Source organism: Ovis aries, chromosome 13 (assembly GCF_016772045.2).
Source record: "Ovis aries strain OAR_USU_Benz2616 breed Rambouillet chromosome 13, ARS-UI_Ramb_v3.0, whole genome shotgun sequence".
Classification (NCBI taxonomy): domain Eukaryota; kingdom Metazoa; phylum Chordata; class Mammalia; order Artiodactyla; family Bovidae; genus Ovis; species Ovis aries.
In genome coordinates this window covers 51,989,950-52,010,922 of record NC_056066.1, presented here as the reverse complement: position 1 = coordinate 52,010,922, position 20,973 = coordinate 51,989,950, and the positions used below count along the sequence as shown (strand labels likewise).

Sequence of the window (20,973 nt, the reverse complement as noted above, 5' to 3'; positions counted from 1 at the left end):
TCTTCTATCCCTCAGCTCTGATTTTCTTCCTACTTAGATGAGTGCCCATTATTATTTCCTTATTCCAGATCATGTGTCACATTGCTACCAAGAGTGATCTTTTTAACTTCCTTATCTAATCACAGCACTCCCCAGTTTGAAATCCTCTGGATAAAATCCAAAGTCCTTATCAGAGCAAGCTTTTGTGACCAACCCCTCTTAACCTTTTAGCCTTAATCTTTCCCTGTATCCATGACTGTGTTATGCTCTTTCAGACTCTGTCTTTGACTGACTGTTCATCTCCCTCTTTTTTACCTCACATTATAGTTTCTTGGGTAAGGATCAGCTCCTCCAGTCAGCATTGTCTGACTGACTGTCTCAAGACTGGTCTAGGTATTTTGTTGTTTAGTTTCTAAGTCATGTCTCATGTCTCACTCTTTGTGACCCCCATGGCCTGCAGCATGCCAGGCTCCCCTATACTTCACAATCTCCTGGAGTTAGGTCAAATTCATGTCCATTGAGTTGATGATGCCATCCAGCCATCTTATCCTCTGCTGCCCCCTTCTTTTGCCTTCAATCTTTTCCAGTGTCAGGGTCTTTTCCAGTGAGTCAGTTCTTTGCATCAGGTGGCTAACGTATTGGAGCTTCAGCTTCAGCATCAGTCCTTCAATGAATATTCAGGGTTGATTTCCTTTAGGATTGACTGATTTTGTCTCCATGCTGTCCAGGGGACTGTCAAGAGTCTTTTCCAGCAGCGCAGTTGGAAAGCATCAGTTTTTCAGTGCTTTGACTCTGTGGACCTTTGTTGCTAAAATGATGTCTCTACTTTTGAATATGCTGTCTAGGTTTGTCATAGCTTTCATTTCAAGGAGAAAGCATCTTTTAATTTCATGGCTGCAGTCATCATCTGCAGAGATTTTGGAGCCCAAGAAAAGAAAATCAGTAACTGCTTCCACTTTTCCCCTTTCTATTTGACATGAAGTGATGGGACTGGATGCCATGATTTTAGTTCTTTGAATGTTGAGTTTTAAGCCAGCTTTTTCACTCTCATCTTTCACCCTCATCAAGAGGCTCCTTAGTTCCTTTTCGCTTTCTGCCATTAGGGTGACATCATCTACATACCTGAGGTTGTTGATGTTTTCTCCTGGCAATCTTGATTCCAGCTTGTGATTCAACAAGCCTGGGATTTTGCATGATATACTCTGCATATAAGTTAAATAAACAGAGTGACAATATATAGTCTTGTCATACTCCTTTCCCAATTTTTGAACCAGTGAGCTGTATTATGTCCAGTTCTAATTGTTGCTTCTTCACCTACATATAGGATTCTCAGGAGACAAGTAAGGTGGTCTGGGATTCCCATCTCTTAAGAATTTTTCAGTTTGCTGTCATTTATATATTCAAATGCTTTAGTGTAGTCAATGAAACAAAAGTAGATGTTTTTCTGGAATTCCCTTGCTTTCTCTATGATCCAACAAATGCTGACAGTTTGATCTCTGGTTCTTCTGCCTTTTCTACACCCAGCTTTGACATCTGGAAATTCTTGGTTGATGTATTGCTAAAGCCTAGCGTGAAGGATTTTGACCATAACCTTACTAGCATATGAAATGAGCACAATTGTGCGGTACTTTGAACATTCTTCGGCATTGCTGTTCTTTGGGATTGGAATGAAAACTGACCTTTTCCAGGATGTTTGACTTTAGGTAAATGACTACACTATCAAGGTTATCTGGGTCATTAAGATCTTTTTTGTATCGTTCTTCTGTGTATTCTTGCCACGTCTTAATTTCTTCTGCTTCTGTTAGGTCCTTACTATTTCTGTCTTTTAACGTGCCCATCCTTGCATGAAATGTTCCCTGGATATCTTCAGTTTTCTTAAAGAGATCTCTAATCTTCCCCATGCTATTGTTTTCCTTTACTCCTTTGCAGTGTTCATTTAAGAAGGCCTTATCTCTCCTTTGGGCTTTCCTGGTAGCTCAGATATTAAAGCATCTGCCTACAATGCAGGAGACCCTGGTTCAGTCCCTGGGTTGGACAGATCCCGTGGAGAAGGAAATGGCAACCCACTCCAGTATTCTTGTCTGGAAAATCACATGGACCGAGGAGCCTGATAGCCTACAGTCCATGGGGTTGCAAAGAGTCGGACACGACTAAGCGATTTCACTTTCACTTTATCTCTCCTTAGTATTCTCTGGAACTCTGCATTCAGTTGGATTTATCTTTCCCTTTCTCTCTTGCCTTTCACTTCTCTTCTTTCCTCAGCTTTGTAAAGCCTCCTCAGACAACCACTTTGTCTTCTTGCATTTCTTTTTCTTTGGGGTAGTTTTAGTCACTGCCTTCTGTATGGTGTTCAGAACCTTCATCCATAGTTCTTCAGGCAGTCCAACAGATGTAATCCCTTGAATCTATTTGTCACCTCCACCGTATAATCATAAGGGATTTTATTTGGATCATACTTGAATGGCCTAGTGATTTTCTCTACTTTTCTTCAATTTAATCCTGAATTTTTTAATAAGGAACTGATGATCTGATCCAGTCAATTCCAGGTCTTGTTTTTGCTGACTGTATAGAGTTCTCTATCTTCAGCTGCAAAGAATATAATCAGTCTGATTTCAGTATAGTGAATGTCCATATGTAGAGTCATCTCGTGTTGTTGGAAGAGAGTGTTTGCTATGACCAGTGTGTTCTCTTGACAAAACTCTGTTAGCTTTTACCCTGCTTCATTTTGTACTCCAAGGCCAAACTTGCCTGTTACTCCAGGTGTCTCTTGACTTCCTGCTTTTGCTTTCCAGCCCCCTCCGACGAAAAGAACATCTTTTTTTTTGGTGTTAGTTCTAGAAGGTCTTGTAGGTCTTCATAGAACCAGTCAGTTTCAGCTTCTTTGACGTTAGAGTAGTTGAAACAAAGACTTGGTTTATCATGATATTGAATGGTTTGCCTTGGAAATGAACCGAGATCATCCTGTCATTTTTGAGATTGTACCCACGTACTACATTTCAGATTCTATTATTGACTATGAGGGCTATTCCATTTCTTCTAAAAGATTTTTGCCAACTGTAGTAGATACAGTGGTCATCTAAATTAGATTTGTCCATTCCTGTCCATTTTAGTTCCTGATTCTAAGATGTTGATGTTCACTCTTGCTATCTCTTGCTTGACCACGTCCAAGTTACCTTGACTAATGGGCCTAACATTCCAGGTTTCTATGCAGTCTTGTTCTTTACAGCATTGGACTTTCACCACCAGACGCATTCTCAACTGACCATCATTTCTGCCTTGGCCCAGCTGCTTCATTCTTTCTTTAACTATTAGTAATTGCCCTCCACTCTTGCCCAGTAGCATATCGTACACCTTCTGACCTGGGGGACTCATCTTCCAGTGTCGCATCTTTTTGCCTTTTCATGCTGTTCATGGGGTTCTCTAGGCAAGAGTGCTGGAGTGGTTTGCCATTCCCTTCTCCAGTGGGCCATGTTTTGTCATAACTCTTCACTATGACCTATCCTCCTTGGGTGGCTCTGCGCGGCATGGTTCATGGCTTCATTGAGTTACATTAACCCCTTCTACAGGACAAGGCTGTGATCCATAAAGGGGGATCTAATTGTAGATCCTGTGCTTATTTCTGTCAAGTCAGTTCATAATCATATTGTGTGATAATCCAGGCATTTATAATCTGTGCATTGACACTTGCAGGTTAACAATTTTAGAGGGATCCTGTTGGTCCAAGATGTGTGAAAATATGTAATTTTGCTGGGGATGGATTCATATTACTTGGACTTTGAGTTTGATGGCAGCAGTTGAGTTCACTTAGTTCTTCAGTGAGTCTAACCTCACTCAGAATCTTAAGCTGTCCTTTTTTATTTCCTGCTTTTTCCTGTTCATTTTCTAGTTTTGTAGGTTTTCTGATTCCAAAATTGGAAAATTGAAACAGAAAACTAAGTCCCTATAATGACTTGAAAATCCAGGTGGTTTTTAAGATGTCTTTTTCTTCTCTTGTCCTCTTTCTATCTCCCTTATCTTTGGCGCTAAATTAGGAGATACAAACTCAAATATGTCTTTGGAAGCCAGGCAGCTTATGTGAACGAGAAAGGTAGATCTGTTGGGTCTCATGTTACACTGGAGTTTCTCCATGGCCTTTCTAAAGGAGTTCGTATTTAACATTTTTATTATACACTGTGCTGCCGTTTTGAAACTTCAGTGTAATTGCTAAAGACTGTACCTATATGATTTAGTTTATCTTTATGAAACTAAACTCATTAAGTAAAAACTTAAGTAACCATACTACTTACTACTTAGTCTTCTAGACCCAGCTGAAATATTACCTACTTAGTGAAGTCTCCTGAATTCTCCTAGGAATTGTTCTTTCCTCCTTTTGGGGTTGGAATAACAAGTATTGATCTAAATGTATTTTAAGTACTCACTTTCATGTCTCATTTCCTTTTAGTTTATTGAAGACAATTATGTATTGAGGAACATCTTATTGATTCCATTGGGAGTTCAATACATTGGTGTTTAACAGTGAGCAAAGTGCTAGCATATAGTAAACAGACATGTTTAGTGATGAACAGATACTGATGAAAACCAAAATGTGGGAGTCTATAACATTTCCTTCTCTTTTGATGATTTGAAGGGCTGTGTGGCTACCCTAATTTCAGCTTTGTTTCTTGGAAATTACCAGGAATGTTAGTCATGATCGATATGTGTTGGTCTGTTTGGTGCAGACGGGTCTGTGTACAGATGGTGACTAAACTTAATTCCAAATAATCAGTGGTTCAGCCTCCTGAGAAAAGATTCCCTACAAGGGGAACTTCCTGTTCTAATTTCATACAGTTAAGACTCGTAAATCACCTGATAATTGTGGAAAATATAAAGAAATTTGAGTGGTTGGATAAAGAAAGGGTTTGGAATAAACAGACCTCAGTTCTATTTCTGGTAGTACTAATTAACATTGTGACTTCAGTCAAATCTTTCCTGGTCAGTTAAAGTGATAAGGGACTTGATGGTTTCAAATCTTTCCTTAAAATTTAGTTCTGAAACACTCTAATTTCCAAAATATTAGGACCAGTGAAGGAAATACTGTTCATTCAAAGAAGAATTTGAAGGAATTTACTGAAGTTCATATAATACCCATCGTGTATGTGTTTCTGGAGAGGTTGTGTTTAGGAGCTCTCTAGAAAGACAAGAAACTAGTCAATAATAATCATTACTGAGGAGTGGGGAACTGGATTATTGGTGGGAAGGATACATTCTATTTAGCATATTTTCTTTGGTATTCTTTGACTTTATAGTGTGTGGTTCCTTATCTACCCAATAAGGACAAATAAATTTTAATACATAAATACTCACATAAGCAAGTCAGAATAAAAGGAAAGTAAGGGTCTTATGGGAAGAGAGAGGCATGGGAATGATAGTGCAGTTCATTAGATCCTGTGCATTTATTTAAAGAAGACTGTATATTGAGCTCTCAAGTTATAGTAGCCAAAGATTCCAAGATATTGACTTGACTTAGAAGATATAAACTATCATCAGCAGTGAAAACAGCCTTTCCTGGCACTATGGTTTGAGGCATTTTCCTCTTAAAAGGGGTGTTACGGTGAATGTTTTCAGTAGTACCTCTACAGTCATACTGTAGTGCAGTTTCTCAAATGGAAGCCCTTGGATATATTTTGGAGAGAAGTTTCTCTGAGTAGACTCTAATAGTTTTAGAAGTTTGAATAATCTGAACTATAAGCATGTAGATTGCTGACTTTGTAACTAAGTATTGCCACACATTTTCAGCACCCGTGTTCGTGTGTGTTTAGGATCAAGCTACATCTTTAATTGTAAGTAAATAGTTTGTGGGACCAAGGAAAGGCCAAGTAGTTCTGGGCACAGTGGGCAGCTTGCTTGTAGTTGTCTGAATGGGAAAGTGGTGGGAGAATTGGTATTATATGACATGTGTGCTTAGGCCTGCCAAGCTTAAACAAACACACAAAAACGTGTAGTAGGTCATACAGTAGCTGTGTTATGAGCAGTGACTTAATTTCAGCATTGAATTTATTATTGTCTATTAATATTGTTAATTTGAGTCTTGGTTTTATATTTTTATATTTATAAATTTGGTTTGGTTTTATAGCTGTGTAATAGCACACTGTTACATTTATATTTAATCATTAATAAAAATTTTAATTAGCAGTGAAGGTGTGTTAAAAATTTTGCTTCATTTAAAAGGTAATCCGTATCTCTCAAATTTGAGAACTCCTGCCGTAGTGACTTTTTTTTAAAGTATTTATTTTTGGCTGTCCTGGGTCTTTGTTGCTACTCGGGCTTTTTTCCAGTTACGACAGGCAAGGGCTACTCTATAGGTGCAGTGCTTGGGCTTCTCATTTTGGTAGCTACTTTTGTTACGGGGCACGGGCTCTAGGGTGTGTGGGTTTCAGTAGTTGTGGCTCCCGGGCTCTGGAGCACAGGATCCACAGTTGTGGCTCCTCGACATGTAGGATCTTCCCAGATCAGGAATTGAACCTGTGTCTCCTACACTGGTAAGTGGATTCTTCAGCACTGAGCCACCAGGGAAGCTCTGCAGTAGTGATTTTGCCGTAACCTTATTACAGCTTTGGTTATTCTCAACAGAGTCCACAGATGCCCAAATAAGAGGCAGTTTTCTAAATGTCATTTCTTATAATTGAATTTTGTTGATTAGAAAAAGACTTTGAAATCATGAGTACAGTTGCTAATTAATGACAAATCCAACTTACTTTGAAAATAAAGAAGTCTGAAGTTGATGGTGGTTTTCATAGATGGTGACTCCATCTATTTACATGAAACAACCACAGGAAAGGCTGAGATGGTTATCAGAAAAGTGGTCACCTGTTCTAACCCACGAATGAATGGATACACCAGGCTCCAATCCTCTCAGTTGAAGAGAGCATGGCTTGAATGAGTTTAGTCTGAATAAAATGTCAAAGTTGATGTACCTGGCTATTCATTTTAGCTATAGAAAGATATAAGTAATTACCTAATTTCAGGTAGCATAATTTTCTCGTGAATCCTCTAATAAGGACAACTCTTTTGGAAAAAGTTTCTCTAGAAACAGAATTGGGCTTCCCTGGTAGCTTGGCTGGTAAAGAATTCGCCTGCAATGCAGGAGACCCGGGTTCGATTGCTGGGTGGGGAAAAATCCCCTGGAGAAGGGATAGGCTACCCACTCCAGTATTCTTGGGCTTCACTGAAAGATTGAAGGCAGGCGAGTAATCCAAAGGCATTTGTCTTCAGACTGTGTCATCATCAGAAAATTAAAAATTTCCAGATCTTACCTTGCAAGGATGATGGGCAGACATTCTTCAGCCTTTACAATGGGAACACCAAATTTTCTGACCTGATCCAGCTTGTTGACTTTTACCAGCTGAAAAAAGGGTCCTACCTTGCAGACTGAAGCACCACTGCATCCGAGTGGCCTTATGACCTCAGATCTACCCTGGCTGCAGGCTGGTGGACGCTGACACTGGGCTGTGAAGAGGCGTGTGCATCGCTTAGAACACACGTCTGTCTGCACCTCCGGGCTTGAAGCAAGATGGTGCATTCTGCGCTGGCCGACCACAATCGGCTAGTCTGTTGGGCTTGATGGTGATTGCTGCAGATTCAGTAGGGCCGCGCCTCTCTCGCTGGCCTCATAGGGAGGGCGGGAGAGAGCAAATTCAAGAATAAACTGGAATGATGGTCTTGGCTGGGCCACGGAGGAATGCAAGCCAGAGAGAAGTGATTGGAAGTGAACTCTTGCCCTGGAATAATCTTGACAATTAAAACTGATGTGTTTAAAAAAAAAAAAGATTGAAGGCAGGAAGAGAAGGGGATGACAAAGGTTGAGATGGTTGGATGGCATCACCCACTCAATGGACATGAGTTTGAGCAAGCTTTCAGATATGGTGAAGGACAGGGAAGGCTGATGTGCCTCAGTTCATGGGGTTACAAGGAGTCAGACAGAACTGAGTGACTGAACAAGAAACAGAATAGTTCTATTCTTTAGAATTGTTGGCTGTTGGGAGCTTCGCAGGTGATCCAATGCAGGAGGCCCAGGTTTGATTTCTAATCAGGAAACTATTAATAGACCCCACATGCTGAAACTAAGACCCAGTGCAGCCAAATAAATACATAAGTAAAAATATTAAAATATTGTTGGATTTTATTAAAATTAAATATTAAAAAATTGTTGGATGCTCTAAATGGTTTTGATTTTAAAGTTGATCTGGACCCAGTTTTTTTGTTAGTTGCTTAAAAGAATCACTTTTCTGTTAAGATCATTGTTCTTGACATCAAAACAGTATTTATCAGCACAGAAGAGATAACTGCATTTTCTGTCTTTTACATTTCAAATAATTCTAAAAGAATTTTAAAAGAGGAGTACAAGATTTTATATGTTATGCCACATTATCTGATCTGGCATTAGTTTTTTGAATCGTACCCTGTGCGTTTAGGGAAGTTTGGCTGTGAACACTGTTTGTCAGAGTAAGGAACTTCCCTTTTTTCCCTTGTTGTAAAAAAGCTTTCAATGAGTGGATGTTGAATTGTGTATCATGCTTTTCCTGCATCTCTTAATGTTCATATGATATTTCTTTAAATAGTCAATATAATGAATTATGTTAATCAACTTCATGAGAAAATATTGGTTTATTTTTTCTTTTAGACTCATTTTACGTAATTTTTCTTGTAAAATATACATAACAAAATATACCATTTTTACTACAGTTTGGTGTACATTCATATTGATTGTTGTAATATCATCACCACCATCCATTTCCAGGACTTTTTCATCATTCCCAATTAGAACTCTGTATTCTTTTACCAGTATGTTCCTGATTCTCCCTCCCTCTAGCCCTTGGCAACTACCTTTCATTAATTAAAAAGGGAGTTTTTAAATGAAACACAATTTGATCATGGTGTCTACAGTAGTATCTTTTTCTCTTATACATTGATGGCATCAGATTACTAGTATTTTGGTTGGAATTTTTTCAATAACAGTTAAGGCTATTTTCTAATTTCCATTGTGGTTTTCTTCTTTGATCCATGGGTTATTTATAAGTGTGTCTTTTAATTTTCAGCTGTGAGGTTTTTTAATATGGATTAATAGATTTAACTGCATTGTGGTTAAAGGATTGACCTGTATGATTTTAGTCCTTTAGTATTTGTTTGCTGTTTGGCTGAGTGTTAATGTTAAATTTTAATGTTAAATTGTTAACATTGTTAATGTTAAATTGTTAACATTTTACCATAATTGCCTTATCTTTGTTACTATATCCTTCTAGCTATACAAGTTTTCTAAATCATTTAAGAAATAAGTTGCAGACAAAAGGCTCTGTAACTTTTAAATCCCTATATATATCCTAAAAACAAGGATACTCTTCTGTTTAACCACAGCACACTCATTAAAATCAGGAAATAAATACTGATACAGTACTGTCTAATTCGCAGATGCCTCTCAAATTTCACTGATTTTCCAATTATGTTTTTCACAGCAAAAACAAAAACAAAAAAAGCCAAAAGATCAACCAAAAAACCAACTCCCCCCTCCAAAAGGGCTTCTCAGGTGGTAAAGAATCTGCCTGCCAAGCAAAAGACCTCGGTTCGATCCCTGGGTTTTGAAGATTCCCTGGAGGAGGAAATGGCATCCCACTCCAGTATTCTTGCCTAGGAAATCCCGTGGACAGAGGAACTGGCAAGCTACAGTCTGTGTTCTCTGGGTTGCAGAGAATTGGACACGACTTAGAGAATAAACAGCAACAGCAACCCCTCTAGAAAGAAAACCAGGGAAACCTCTTCCTTTCCTCCTTTTATTTCCAGTTCAGAAACCATCTAGGAACATGCCTTGCATTTAGTTTTCATGTCTCTTCAGTTAGTTACAGTTAGTTCAAAAATATTTTACCTTTTCTAGTAAGTAAATAATATTCATTTTTGTGAAATGATAACTTTGAGGCTATATGAATAGTTCATTTCTCATCTACTTTTTACCTACTAGTTTTAGCACCCATTCATTAATGATCTGTGCCTAAGTCAGTTATTACTATAGTGGTTACCAAATGATAAAATTTATAAAATTTGATCACTCCTTTTGAGTTCATTTGGCATTTCACTGTAAGAAAAAGCTTTCTCTACCCCTTCTTCTTTTAGTTTATTTATGTATTTACCCTGCTACCTGGCATGGGAGATCTTAGTTTCCTGACCAGGGATGGAACCCTTGCCCCCTGCAATGGAGTCTTGACCACTGGACCACCAGGGAAATGTCTTTTTTCTCTTTTAAAATCATTTAGGAGCTTCCCTGGTGGCTCAGTGGTAAAGAATCTACCTGCCAGTGCAGGAGATCATGGATTCCATCTCTGATCTGGGAAGATCCCACATGCTGCAGAGCAGTTAGGTCCATGCGCCACAACTCTTGAACCTGCACTCTAGAGCCTGCATGCTGCAACTGCTGAAGCAGAGAAGCCACCACAATGAGAAGCCTTTGCACTGCAGCTAGAGATTAGCCCCTACTCTCCACAACTAGAGAAAAGTCCAAGCAGTAACACTTCGGCACAACCAGAAAATAAATTTATTTTAAAAATCATTTAAACATATCAACATGAACTCCTGGATTCCTATGTTATTCATTTACCATTTATTTGATGCTCATATTGTGCTAGATTTGGCCATAGACACCCTTTCAGGCTGGCTCCTGTGGCCTTTTTTCATGTCCCCGTCATTCTTTGATCACTTACTTTTCTTTTTACACAGTAAGATTTTCCATGCTCATCTTGTACTTTCACTGCCCCAGTCCGGAATCAACGATGTCTATCAGGGAGCTCTGGTTCCTTTTATTAGGGGATGTATTTAGGAAATAAGATCTGAATACCAGATGTGTTCTTTGCTTCTGAGATGTCATTGCTCTTAGGCTCTGTTAGAGGTCAGAGATAGGATAGTGTTTTTAAATGTACCTAGGATTGATGGCATGAAGAGGTCAGTGCCATTGAAGGAAGTTCATTGCTCATAGTTCTCCAGAGGCAGCAGGCACCAAGCTATTATGCAGGGTTACATGGGAGAAACACTAAGGTCAGTCAGGAGGCAGAGGGGTAAGGGCAAAATATGGATAAGTGCCTTTATCATTGTGGTGGTGATAATTGTTAGGTAGAAATGTCCCCTATTGTGCAGAAAGTGAAACACAGATGTTGAAGAGTTTGTAGTGATTTATACATATACATATGTATCAGATGGTAAAGAATCTACCTGCAATGCAGGAGACCCAGTTTCTATCCCTGGGTCAGGAAGATCCACTGGAGAACGGAATGGCTGCTACCCAGTCCAGTATTCTTGCCCGGAGAATCCCATGGACAGAGGAGCCTGGCAGACTGCAGTCCATAGTGTTGCAAAGAGTCAGACATGACTGAGTGACTGACACTTTCACTTTGACATATGTGTGTATACACAAACATACACAGACATCAGTATCTGCCTATAAATATTGAAAGCCATGATTTCACTTTTATACCTTTAGTTTTGTGTCAATACCATGGATTTTTCCTAGTCTTTTTCTCTTTCTAAATTTGTACCTCCTTTCTCTGACATTTAGAATCTGGCTTTCCAACTTGTTCCCTCCAGCACCATTGTGGGTAACAACCTCCTGACCACAAGGGCTATCTCATTGACCCCAGTCCCACTGAAAGTGCTGTCTGAGCACTATCTGGTTCCATGATTCCCTTTTATATACAGAAAATTCTCACTTTTCATAGTTCCCATATGCATGAATTTCTGTTACCATGGTTTAGATGACACCAGTCCCCAAATAACAGTTAATGTAACTAAATATAACTTGTGATCAGAAATAACTTATCCAAAAAAATTAAAATTTACTTTGATTCTGTAATAGCTGATTACTATCTCCCCTGAACAGTATTCAGTTGAAGGTAGCGTGTTGTTTTTTTTTAAAGGAAAATTGCAGTCTCTGCATTGCTCTCAGCTGAACTTTACACAGCTCTGCATTTCCCTCTGTCAGTTCCTCTTGGAATGGTGGGTGGGTAGAGAAGAGAGGATATGTACAAAAATGTATTTTTAGTTCTTTTGAACAGAGAGGTTGCTCCAGCCATTGCTATTGATGACAGGAAGTATATTTATAGCTCCAGGGAAGTAGGGTCCTGGTTTTAAGAAAACCTGTGAGGCTGTACTTAATATATTTCACTAAAGCTTATTTGCACTTCATAGGAAGTGAAGTTGAGATGAATGGACTTGCAGCATATGTTATGAAGTATAATTACTTTCATAAATATATTCAGTCTGTTCCTGAATTTGGAAAAAAAAACTTCCATTTTGAAATTTCATCATTTGTGACACCTAAAACAAAGGCCCCTTTTAGAGTATATGAGATGTGTGTGGAGAGTTCAGATGATAGTATGCAGTTGTGCGCTTGAGGGTTACTAAATATTGTTCCCAGTTAGATATCATTTATGAAGTTATTACTGGTGGAGCTTCTATTGTGATCTTTTTTAAAGACTGAAACCAAAATAATTGTTCATGGGTCGTACGATAACCTCTGTAAAATCAGTTTGAAGTTTTCCACTAACATCATATAATTTTCTTACAGATTTGATTGGGACAGAACTTCTGCTGTTGATTATCATGCGCAGTGAACACATTCAACACAAGTTAAATTATTCTGAAGCCTTTTCGCTCTTTTTTCCCCACTCCTTTTCTTAATTGAGGGAAGCAAAGAGTTGGTTTCCAAGGATACATCTTCTCTCTCACAGTTGTCTCAGATTGTTGTAGTCGTGGAGACCAAGCAGTAAAATTCTTGGCAGCTGCCACCACTGGTCTGATCTTTTCTTTTAAAAGCATGAGATTCTTTAATAATTCATTTTGGGAAGATTGGGGCCAAATGATTCCAGGTCATCCCAGAGCGGGGTTGGGAATGTTGTCAAATAGGTGCAATTCAGTTAAGTACTAACTACCCACTCCAGTATTGTTGGGCTTCCCTTGTGGCTCAGCTGGTAAAGAATCTGCCTGCAATTTGGGAGACCTGGGTTCGATCCCTGGTTTGGAAGGATCCCCTGGAGAAAGGAAAGGCTACCCACTCCAGTATTCTGGCCTGGAGAATTCCATGGACCGTATAGTCCATGAGGTTGCAAACAGTCGAACACGACTGAGCAGCTTTCACTTTAAGTATTAACAAGTTGCTAAATAAAACTACAGTGATAATGAGAGATTTGTATGCCTAATTTAAGCAGGACTATAAAGTATGGAATTATTAATATTTAGTCCTTTTAAAAATAATGTTTATTTATTTTTGTCCGTGCTATGTCTCGGTTGCTACTCTGGCTTTTATCTAGTAACAGCGAGCAGGGGCTACTCTCTAGTTGTGGTGCCTGGACTTCTCATTGCCATGGCTTCTCTTGTTGCAGAGCATGGGCTCTAGAGTGGGCTTCAGTAGTTGTGGCAGGTGGGCTCAGTAGTTGCAACTCTCCGACTCTAAAGCACATATACAATAGTTGTGGCCCATGGACTCTGCAGTATGTGGGATCTTCCTGGACCACATAGAGACAGGATCAAACCCCTGTCTCCTGCATTGGCAGGTGGATTCTTTACCACTAAGCTACCAGGGAATCTCTGGTTAGTCCTTTTAAAGAATATTTTAAAACATTCCTAAGTATAATTTGAGGATTTTATTTTTTGCTTTTAGCTTTATGAATTTAAAATGTTAAGAGTTGTAGATATCCTGAACATTTTTTTTTTTTTAGCACAATGAAGGTTTTCAACTTAGGGCTTTCCTTGGTGAATCAGTGGATAAAGAATCCATCTGCAATGCAGGAAATGTGGGTTTGATCCCTGGGTCAGGAAGATACCCTGAAGAAGAAAATGACAACTCATTCCAGTATCCTTGCCTGAAAAATCCCATGGACAGAGGAGCCTGGCAGCTCGTCCAAAGGGTCACAAAGTTGGACACAACTGAGCACACACAAGATTTTCAACTTACTCACTAAATGCTATTTACTCATGAAATAAAAATATGAAATAATGTACTCAAAATATTTTTGTGGGTTCTTGAGCCACAGGGACGCCTGGCATGCTGTAGTTCATGGGGTCGCAAAGAGTTGGACACGACTGAGCGACTGAACTGAACTGAAGCCATCTACTAAGTTGATTAATCTCTCTGCCTCAGTTTCCCCTCTGAGGGGATATTATGGGACATCATAATATCCACTTCATAGGGTTGTGGTGGGGAGTAAGTGAGCTAAATTATGTAATATTCCTAACTTATCAGAAGTATTAAACTAATATAGGCCGTTCAATTTATACATAAAGAATAGAATTATTGATGAGGTTGTAAAAGCTGAAAAATAACTAAATTCAAAGACGATATGTACTGAGTTCATTTATAAGAGACCCCAAAAGGAAGGACCATGCCTTTTGGCATATGTACTGCTTTTTAGGTTAACAAGGGTGATAGAGGATTTAGGAATCTCCTTCCTATCCCGAATGAATAAATCATCTGCTTTCTTCTTCCTTTTAAACATTTAATAAGATATTTGTCAGTCTGGGAAACAGTAATTGTTTGATTGATTGCTACATACTAGGTAGGTGCTAAGATTTCAAAGGTGAATGAGACAACATTCTGTTTGGAGGGGTGTGAATGGAGAAAGGTGAAGTGAGAATGACCTATTCTTATAAAACTTTATAAACTGTGTTAAAGAGCTTCCCTGGTGGTTTAATGGTAAAGAATCTGCCTGCCAGTATAGGAAACAAGGTTCCAGCCCTGATCCAGGAGGATCCCACATGCTGAGGAGCGCCTAAGCCCTTGCAGTACAACTACTCAGCCTGTACTCTAGAGCCTGGGAGCCGTAGCTACTGAGCCTGCGTGCTACAGCTACTGAATCCCACTCTAGAGGCCACTGCAAGGAGAAGCCTGCACACTGTAACTAGAGTAGCCTCCGCTCGTCACAACTAGAGAAAAGCTTGCACAGCGATGAAGACCTAGCACAGCCAAAAATAAATAAAATTATTTTTTAAAATTGTGTTAAATGCTACACTGCCGCTGCTGCTGTTAAGTCACTTCAGTCGTGTCCGACTGTGTGCGACCCCATAGACGGCAGCCCACCAGGCTCCCCCGTCCCTGGGATTCTCCAGGCAAGAACACTGGAGTGGGCTGCCATTTCCTTCTCCAATGCATGAAAGTGAAAAGTGAAAGTGAAGTCGCTCAGTCGTGTCTGACTCTTTGCGACCCCATGGACTGCAGCCTACCAGGCTCCTCTGTCCATGGGATTTTCCAGGCAAGAGTACTGGAGGGGGTGCCATCGCCTTCTCAGAATGCTACACTAGTAGAATTTTAAATTAAGAAAAAATTATGTGATGGGGAGAGGACAAATTAACTTCATAAAAAATATGTAAAATTAATGTGAAAAAATGAAAACTTTTTAAAAGAATATAAAGGATTTTTTAAGAGAAATAAATTCAATATTGGTGCTGTGTTCCTGAATGTGAGAGACTAATAAAGTATTATAAAGATATTATATAGATGTCAGTGCTCCCCAAGTTATTCTGCAGTTTTAATGAAAATTTTTTGTAAGCAGTGGGGTGAGCCTTTTCTAGAGCTTAAAAAATTGCATGCATGGTTCATTTGGAAGGATGAATTCAGTAGTTGAAAAAAGTTTGAAAAAGAACAGTAGTTGGACGTCCTGTAGAAGTGGGGAGGGTATGTGACATTTGACCCTCCAGATAGTAACATATTAGAAGGTTAAAGGTATTTAAGGGAGCATGGCATTTGTGTTTGAATCGACAAAACAAGTGTTTAGAGCAGAACAGTAAGTTCAGAAACAGACCTGGGTATGTTGGGAATTTAGAATGTGATAAAAATAACATTTAAAAATCAACGAGATGCCACAAATTGGGAGCCCACGTGCTATAACTGCTGGGACTATGCTCTGCAACAACAGAACCCTGTGCACTGCAGCTAGAGAAAAGCCTGCATGCTGCATCACAGAGCCTGTACACTACAGTGAAGGTCCAGTGCAGCCACAATAATAAATAATAAGTAAAAATTTTCAAAAACTCTGGATGAGAAGGATGGAGTATTCAATGAGTGGTCCTGCAACAGTAGGCTATTTTGGAGGAAAATATATAAAGATTGCTAATTTAGACTATGCTCAAATAATCATGAGATTATAGAGTATGCATCAGTTCAGTTCAGTTGCTCAGTTGTGTCCAACTCTTTGTGACCCCATGAGCTGCAGCACGCCAGGCCTCCCTGTCCAACACCAACTCCTGGAGCCTACCCAAACTCATGTCCATTGAGTCGGTGATGCCATCCAGCCATCTCATCCTCTGTCATCCCCTTCTCCTCCTGCCCTCAATTTTTCCCAGTATCAGGGTCTTTTCAAATGAGTCAGCTCTTCGTATCAGGTGGCCAAGATATTGGAGTTTCAGCTTCAACATCAGACCTTCCAATGAACACCCAGGAGATCACCCAAAGGACTGATCTCCTTTAGGATGGACTGGTTGGATCTCTTTGCAGTCCAAGGGACTCTCAAGAGTCTTCTCCAACACCACAGTTCAAAAGCATCAATTCTTCGGCGCTCAGCTTTCTTTATAGTCCCAACTCTCACATCCATACATGACTACTGGAAAAACCATAGGCTTGACTAGATGGACCTTTATTGGCAAAGTAATGTCTCTGCTTTTTAATATGCTAAATCAGTATGCATAATACTGAATTAACTAGACTTTTTTTTTTTTTTTTTGACTGTTCCACGCAGCTTGCAGAGTCTTAGTTCCTCAACCATGTTAGGACTTGTGCCCCCTATAGTGAACCACCAGGGAATTCCCAGTCACACTTTTCATTCTTTAGAATATACTGAATGATTCTTAAAATAATCTGAACACTCACGGCTGATAGACTACTCTCTAGTATACCTTGCCTTCTGCAATCACTAGTTGAATTTATACTTTCAGGGATCAGTGTGTTCTAAACCTGCCAGTTATACTTATTGTAACCTAATTAAATATTCCATAAACCAATGAAATATATAAAATAGTTGTTTTTAAGAAAGTTAAGTTGATGATCCTGAAAGAATTGGATAAATACGAGTCCCTTCCTCCCTTTTTCTTACTAGTTCCCCACTTTCTTACTAGTTTTGGGCATTGATACTTTAAAAGATTAAGGGAAAGAACCATAAAATCTTACTAATCCTTCTGTGCTCAGTTGTCTCACAGATGTCTAAGTTTTTGTTCCACTCTAAAGAAACTGAAATTTAAAATCATAGATATGTATTAGGGACATGATGATCTATGCAGGAAAGAACATGTGAAGCATTAATTAACATATCTGTACTTAAAACGCTATGTATGAAAGTAAATGGGTTTAAGTAAAAATCAAATATTTAAGTTACATGTATATATATTTATTTTGATTACCTGGTTTACTGTGTTTTTTCATGTAACCAACCAGGCCCGGGTCCTGTTTGTGTTGGATAAAAGTTTTTACCTGTCCCTGGAAGAAATAGAGGTAGTGCTTTTATATGCTTAGGCTAAAGAAAACCTTTCTCCAAAGCATAGTCATCAGACAATTTCTATGAAGAGCCAGAGAGTAAACATTCTAGATTTTGCAGTCCAAAAAGCAAAATTGAGGCTCTTATGTAGGTACTTTATAACGAGGGAAAATATATTTCCACGAATTTATTACTGATGAAATTCAAATATGATAATAGTAATAATAATTACTGTTACTGCTGAGTACACTTTTTGTAATATAGGTACACTAATGAGAAAAATGATGATACATTTTCCTTAATTGGGGTTCAGAGTTAGTGTTTCCTGTCATCAAAATTGATCGCAAATGTTCATCTGTTATTGCTGATCTATAATGAGATTTTACGAATTTCATCTTTGGAAATATCTTCACATAGATGTGTATAGCCAATTGAAATCAGCCCACAAGCATATGGTTTTAATTGAGCATATTAATATGTTGGGAAGCATTTGTAGAATTGTAGTTTTCTCTTAGTATTTGCCTTTTAGTGTATCATTACATTGTAGATTAATTGCTTCCAATTGAAAGTTAGATGTCAGTGCCATAATTACATTGTTAAATAGATTTTGAGACATGGAAAATTTTCTTTGCACTTGCCTTAAAGTCTTAAAAATGCTTCCAGAATTGTAATTTAATCTAAAATATGTATTCACTGCAAACTTATTGAGAATTGAAATCTCACTTTTTGTTTTAACTTTTTGACAGCACTGGAAATGTATGAAACAGTTTGACATTACTTACAATTTGAATAATAGCTTTTGTCTAAATGAATTAACTACAATTTAGATTTCACATATAAGTTCAGTTCTACCCTATAATGTTAGGTTGAATTTATTAAATATTATAAAACCTACAACAGAAGCTAAATTTCAGAGCCATCAGTGATAATAGTGAGTAAAAAGGTTTTAGTGTTCTGAAACTGGAGTCTCAGCCCCGAGCTTTAAAAAAATTTTATCACAGTAAAACTTTACAGTTGCTAAGCCATAAACTCCAAAACTCCTGCATGAGCAGGCAAGACAGGTTATTCTGCTTCTGTTGCTGACAGTGATTTAGCTCATAACAGCGAATTAAGTTCACCATTGACACTATTGGTTCATTCAGTAACATGATAAATTTAGATATTTTCCAGAGTACCTGCTGATGAAAAATAATAAACAGCCACCTTATATCTTCACAAGCTTTCTAAGTTATCCAACTAAGCCTTTTTATTACTCCATATATATTTTTACAAACATCATCAGTTATAACTCATCTTTCTATTTCAGCTTGTTCCGAATTAGTATTTCCTCAGTTTCTCACCACACAGACTATTCATAGAAGCTGATTCTTCAAATACTTTAAACTTGGCATTAATTCCTTGAGTAAACAACAGCAGCTGAGCTGTATTAGTAACGTCTAACTCATGAACGGACAGGGTAATTTACTTGAAATCATTTGCCTTAAAAAAAAGATGACAAATTTTATTCCCATTGTCTTCAACCTTTGGAGCAGCTGGTTTTGCTGAAAGGCTAATAACAATCTCAAGCTTAGTTTCTCTGAATACATTTCTTGAGCTCTGGCTGCTGCTGCTGCTGCTGCTGCTAAGTTGCTTCAGTCGTGTCCAACTCTGCGACCCCATAGACGGCAGCTCACCAGGCTCCGCCGTCCCTGGGATTCTCTAGGCAAGAACACTGGAGCGGGTTGCCATTTCCTTCTCCAGTGCATGAAAGTGAAAAGTGAAAGTGAAGTCGCTCAGTCGTGTCCGACTCTTAGCAACCCCATGGACTGCAGCCCACCAGGCTCCTCCGTCCATGGGATTTTCCAGGTGACAGTACTGGAGTGGGGTGCCATCGCCTTCTCAAGCATTATTTTATTTTGCTTTTATTTTTGGTCATGCTAGTTGGCTTGCAGAACCTTAGTTTCCCGACCAGGGATCAAACCAGGACCCCAGCAGTGGAAGCACAGAATCCTAACCACCAGACAGCCAGGGAACTCCTAGGTGCTTTTTACTAACTCACAATTAGCAAATTACTTTCCTTGCTTGGCTAACAAATGAGCTTCTTGGAAATTTACTTTTGTTGCAGCTTAATTTTTTTTTTTTATACTCCTTCCCTTTCTTTCTTCCAGAAATTCTGCTGTGATGAGATATTCTACTTCAGATTTTCTACTTTTTTTGACCATTGCTTTCCTGTGAATTGGGAATATTGAGATGACTACTTAGTCTGGTAATGTTTATATATATTGAATTATTTTACCACAAGCTATAGTGTCATTGCATAATAAACAATGTTTTCTCATCTGACTTGCTAGCAAAATAATCCACACTGTCCACTGTGCATTGAAAAGAGTCCACTTCTCTCTTTTCTTGTTTTAACTTGACAGCTATGTACTGGTAATTTAGAAAAAAAAAAACTATTGCAGTATGCCAATATGTGTGTGTGGCACTCAAAATGCTGTTGACTTGTAACTTGGTCACTGTGATTTGTGGTACACTGAACAGCAGTGTGAAGCTCTAAGCACCACATATACAAGGAGCTACTTGATTCTGCTCTTGTAATGATGAAGCTAGCCATACATAGCCAACATGTAAATGAATGAGTACAACTGCATTTGATATTATTTGTGGACACTGGAGTTTGAATTTCATATAGTTTTCAGATCATGAAATAGTACTCTATTTTTTCTAAACATTAAAAAATGTAAAAATGTTTCTTAACTTGCAGATCTTACTAAAATCAGATAGTTTACTCATCTTTATTTAAGGTAAAGCATTACACAAGGCCAAAATCAGGAAGGAAAAGGTTGTATAAAATGTGACTGCTTGAAAAGATAATATAAGCAAAACTAGATGATGAACTGCAGTTTTGCAACAGTGTGTCAGGAAAGGGTTAATATCATCCTAGAATGAGAGAGTAGCTACAGAAAAGAAACAGACCAATACTCTATTAGAAAAATGGGCAAAGATGGTTTACCAATTAAATACAAATGTCAGCAACTGGGTGAACTATTGATCCGATACTGAACCAGGAAAGGCAAATGAAAACATGGCAGGCTTTCACTTTTCACTTAATACAACTTGAATATTGCTTGAGAATTTTACAGGAAGCAAATACTACTACATTTGTCAATGTTTAAAAACCAGCAAGCAAGTAAACAAAAGTTTTCTTATAATTTTGCTGCTTGTTTTTCTGGTCCCTAAGTTTTCTTAACATGACCAACGGTACTGTTTACTAACAGTTACTGACCGCTTCCTGGGTTGCCAGGCACAGCACCAAACACTTCATGTATCAACTGTAATCTTTGATTCACCTCATGCGGGATAAATACTGTTAAGGGGATGGGAAAGAGGAGGCGGGGAAGGTGAAATAATTTGTTCAGAGCCACACAGGGAGTGAGGGAGGCAGGGTTGTGAACCCAACAAATCTATCTGCTTACAGAGATACCTTCTTTACCACCAAGCCATGCTGATGGTGTCACTTGACTCTGCTGATAAGAAATCT

The 20,973-nt window shown here is 38.6% G+C and overlaps 1 protein-coding gene across 17 annotated transcripts in view; it reads left to right on the top strand.

Moving 5' to 3' along the window:
* Positions 1-20,973, top strand: part of PTPRA (protein tyrosine phosphatase receptor type A) — a 168,549-nt gene that overhangs the window by 13,497 nt on the left and 134,079 nt on the right. For 11 of the 17 annotated variants that reach the window (XM_042229817.2, XM_012188776.5, XM_042229813.2 and 8 more), the window contains exon 2: positions 19,601-19,698. The exons of the other annotated variants lie outside the window; for them this stretch is intronic. The gene's annotated coding sequence lies outside the window, so the exon portion shown is untranslated. The remainder of the gene's footprint in view (positions 1-19,600; positions 19,699-20,973) is intronic. 17 annotated transcript variants of the gene reach the window in all.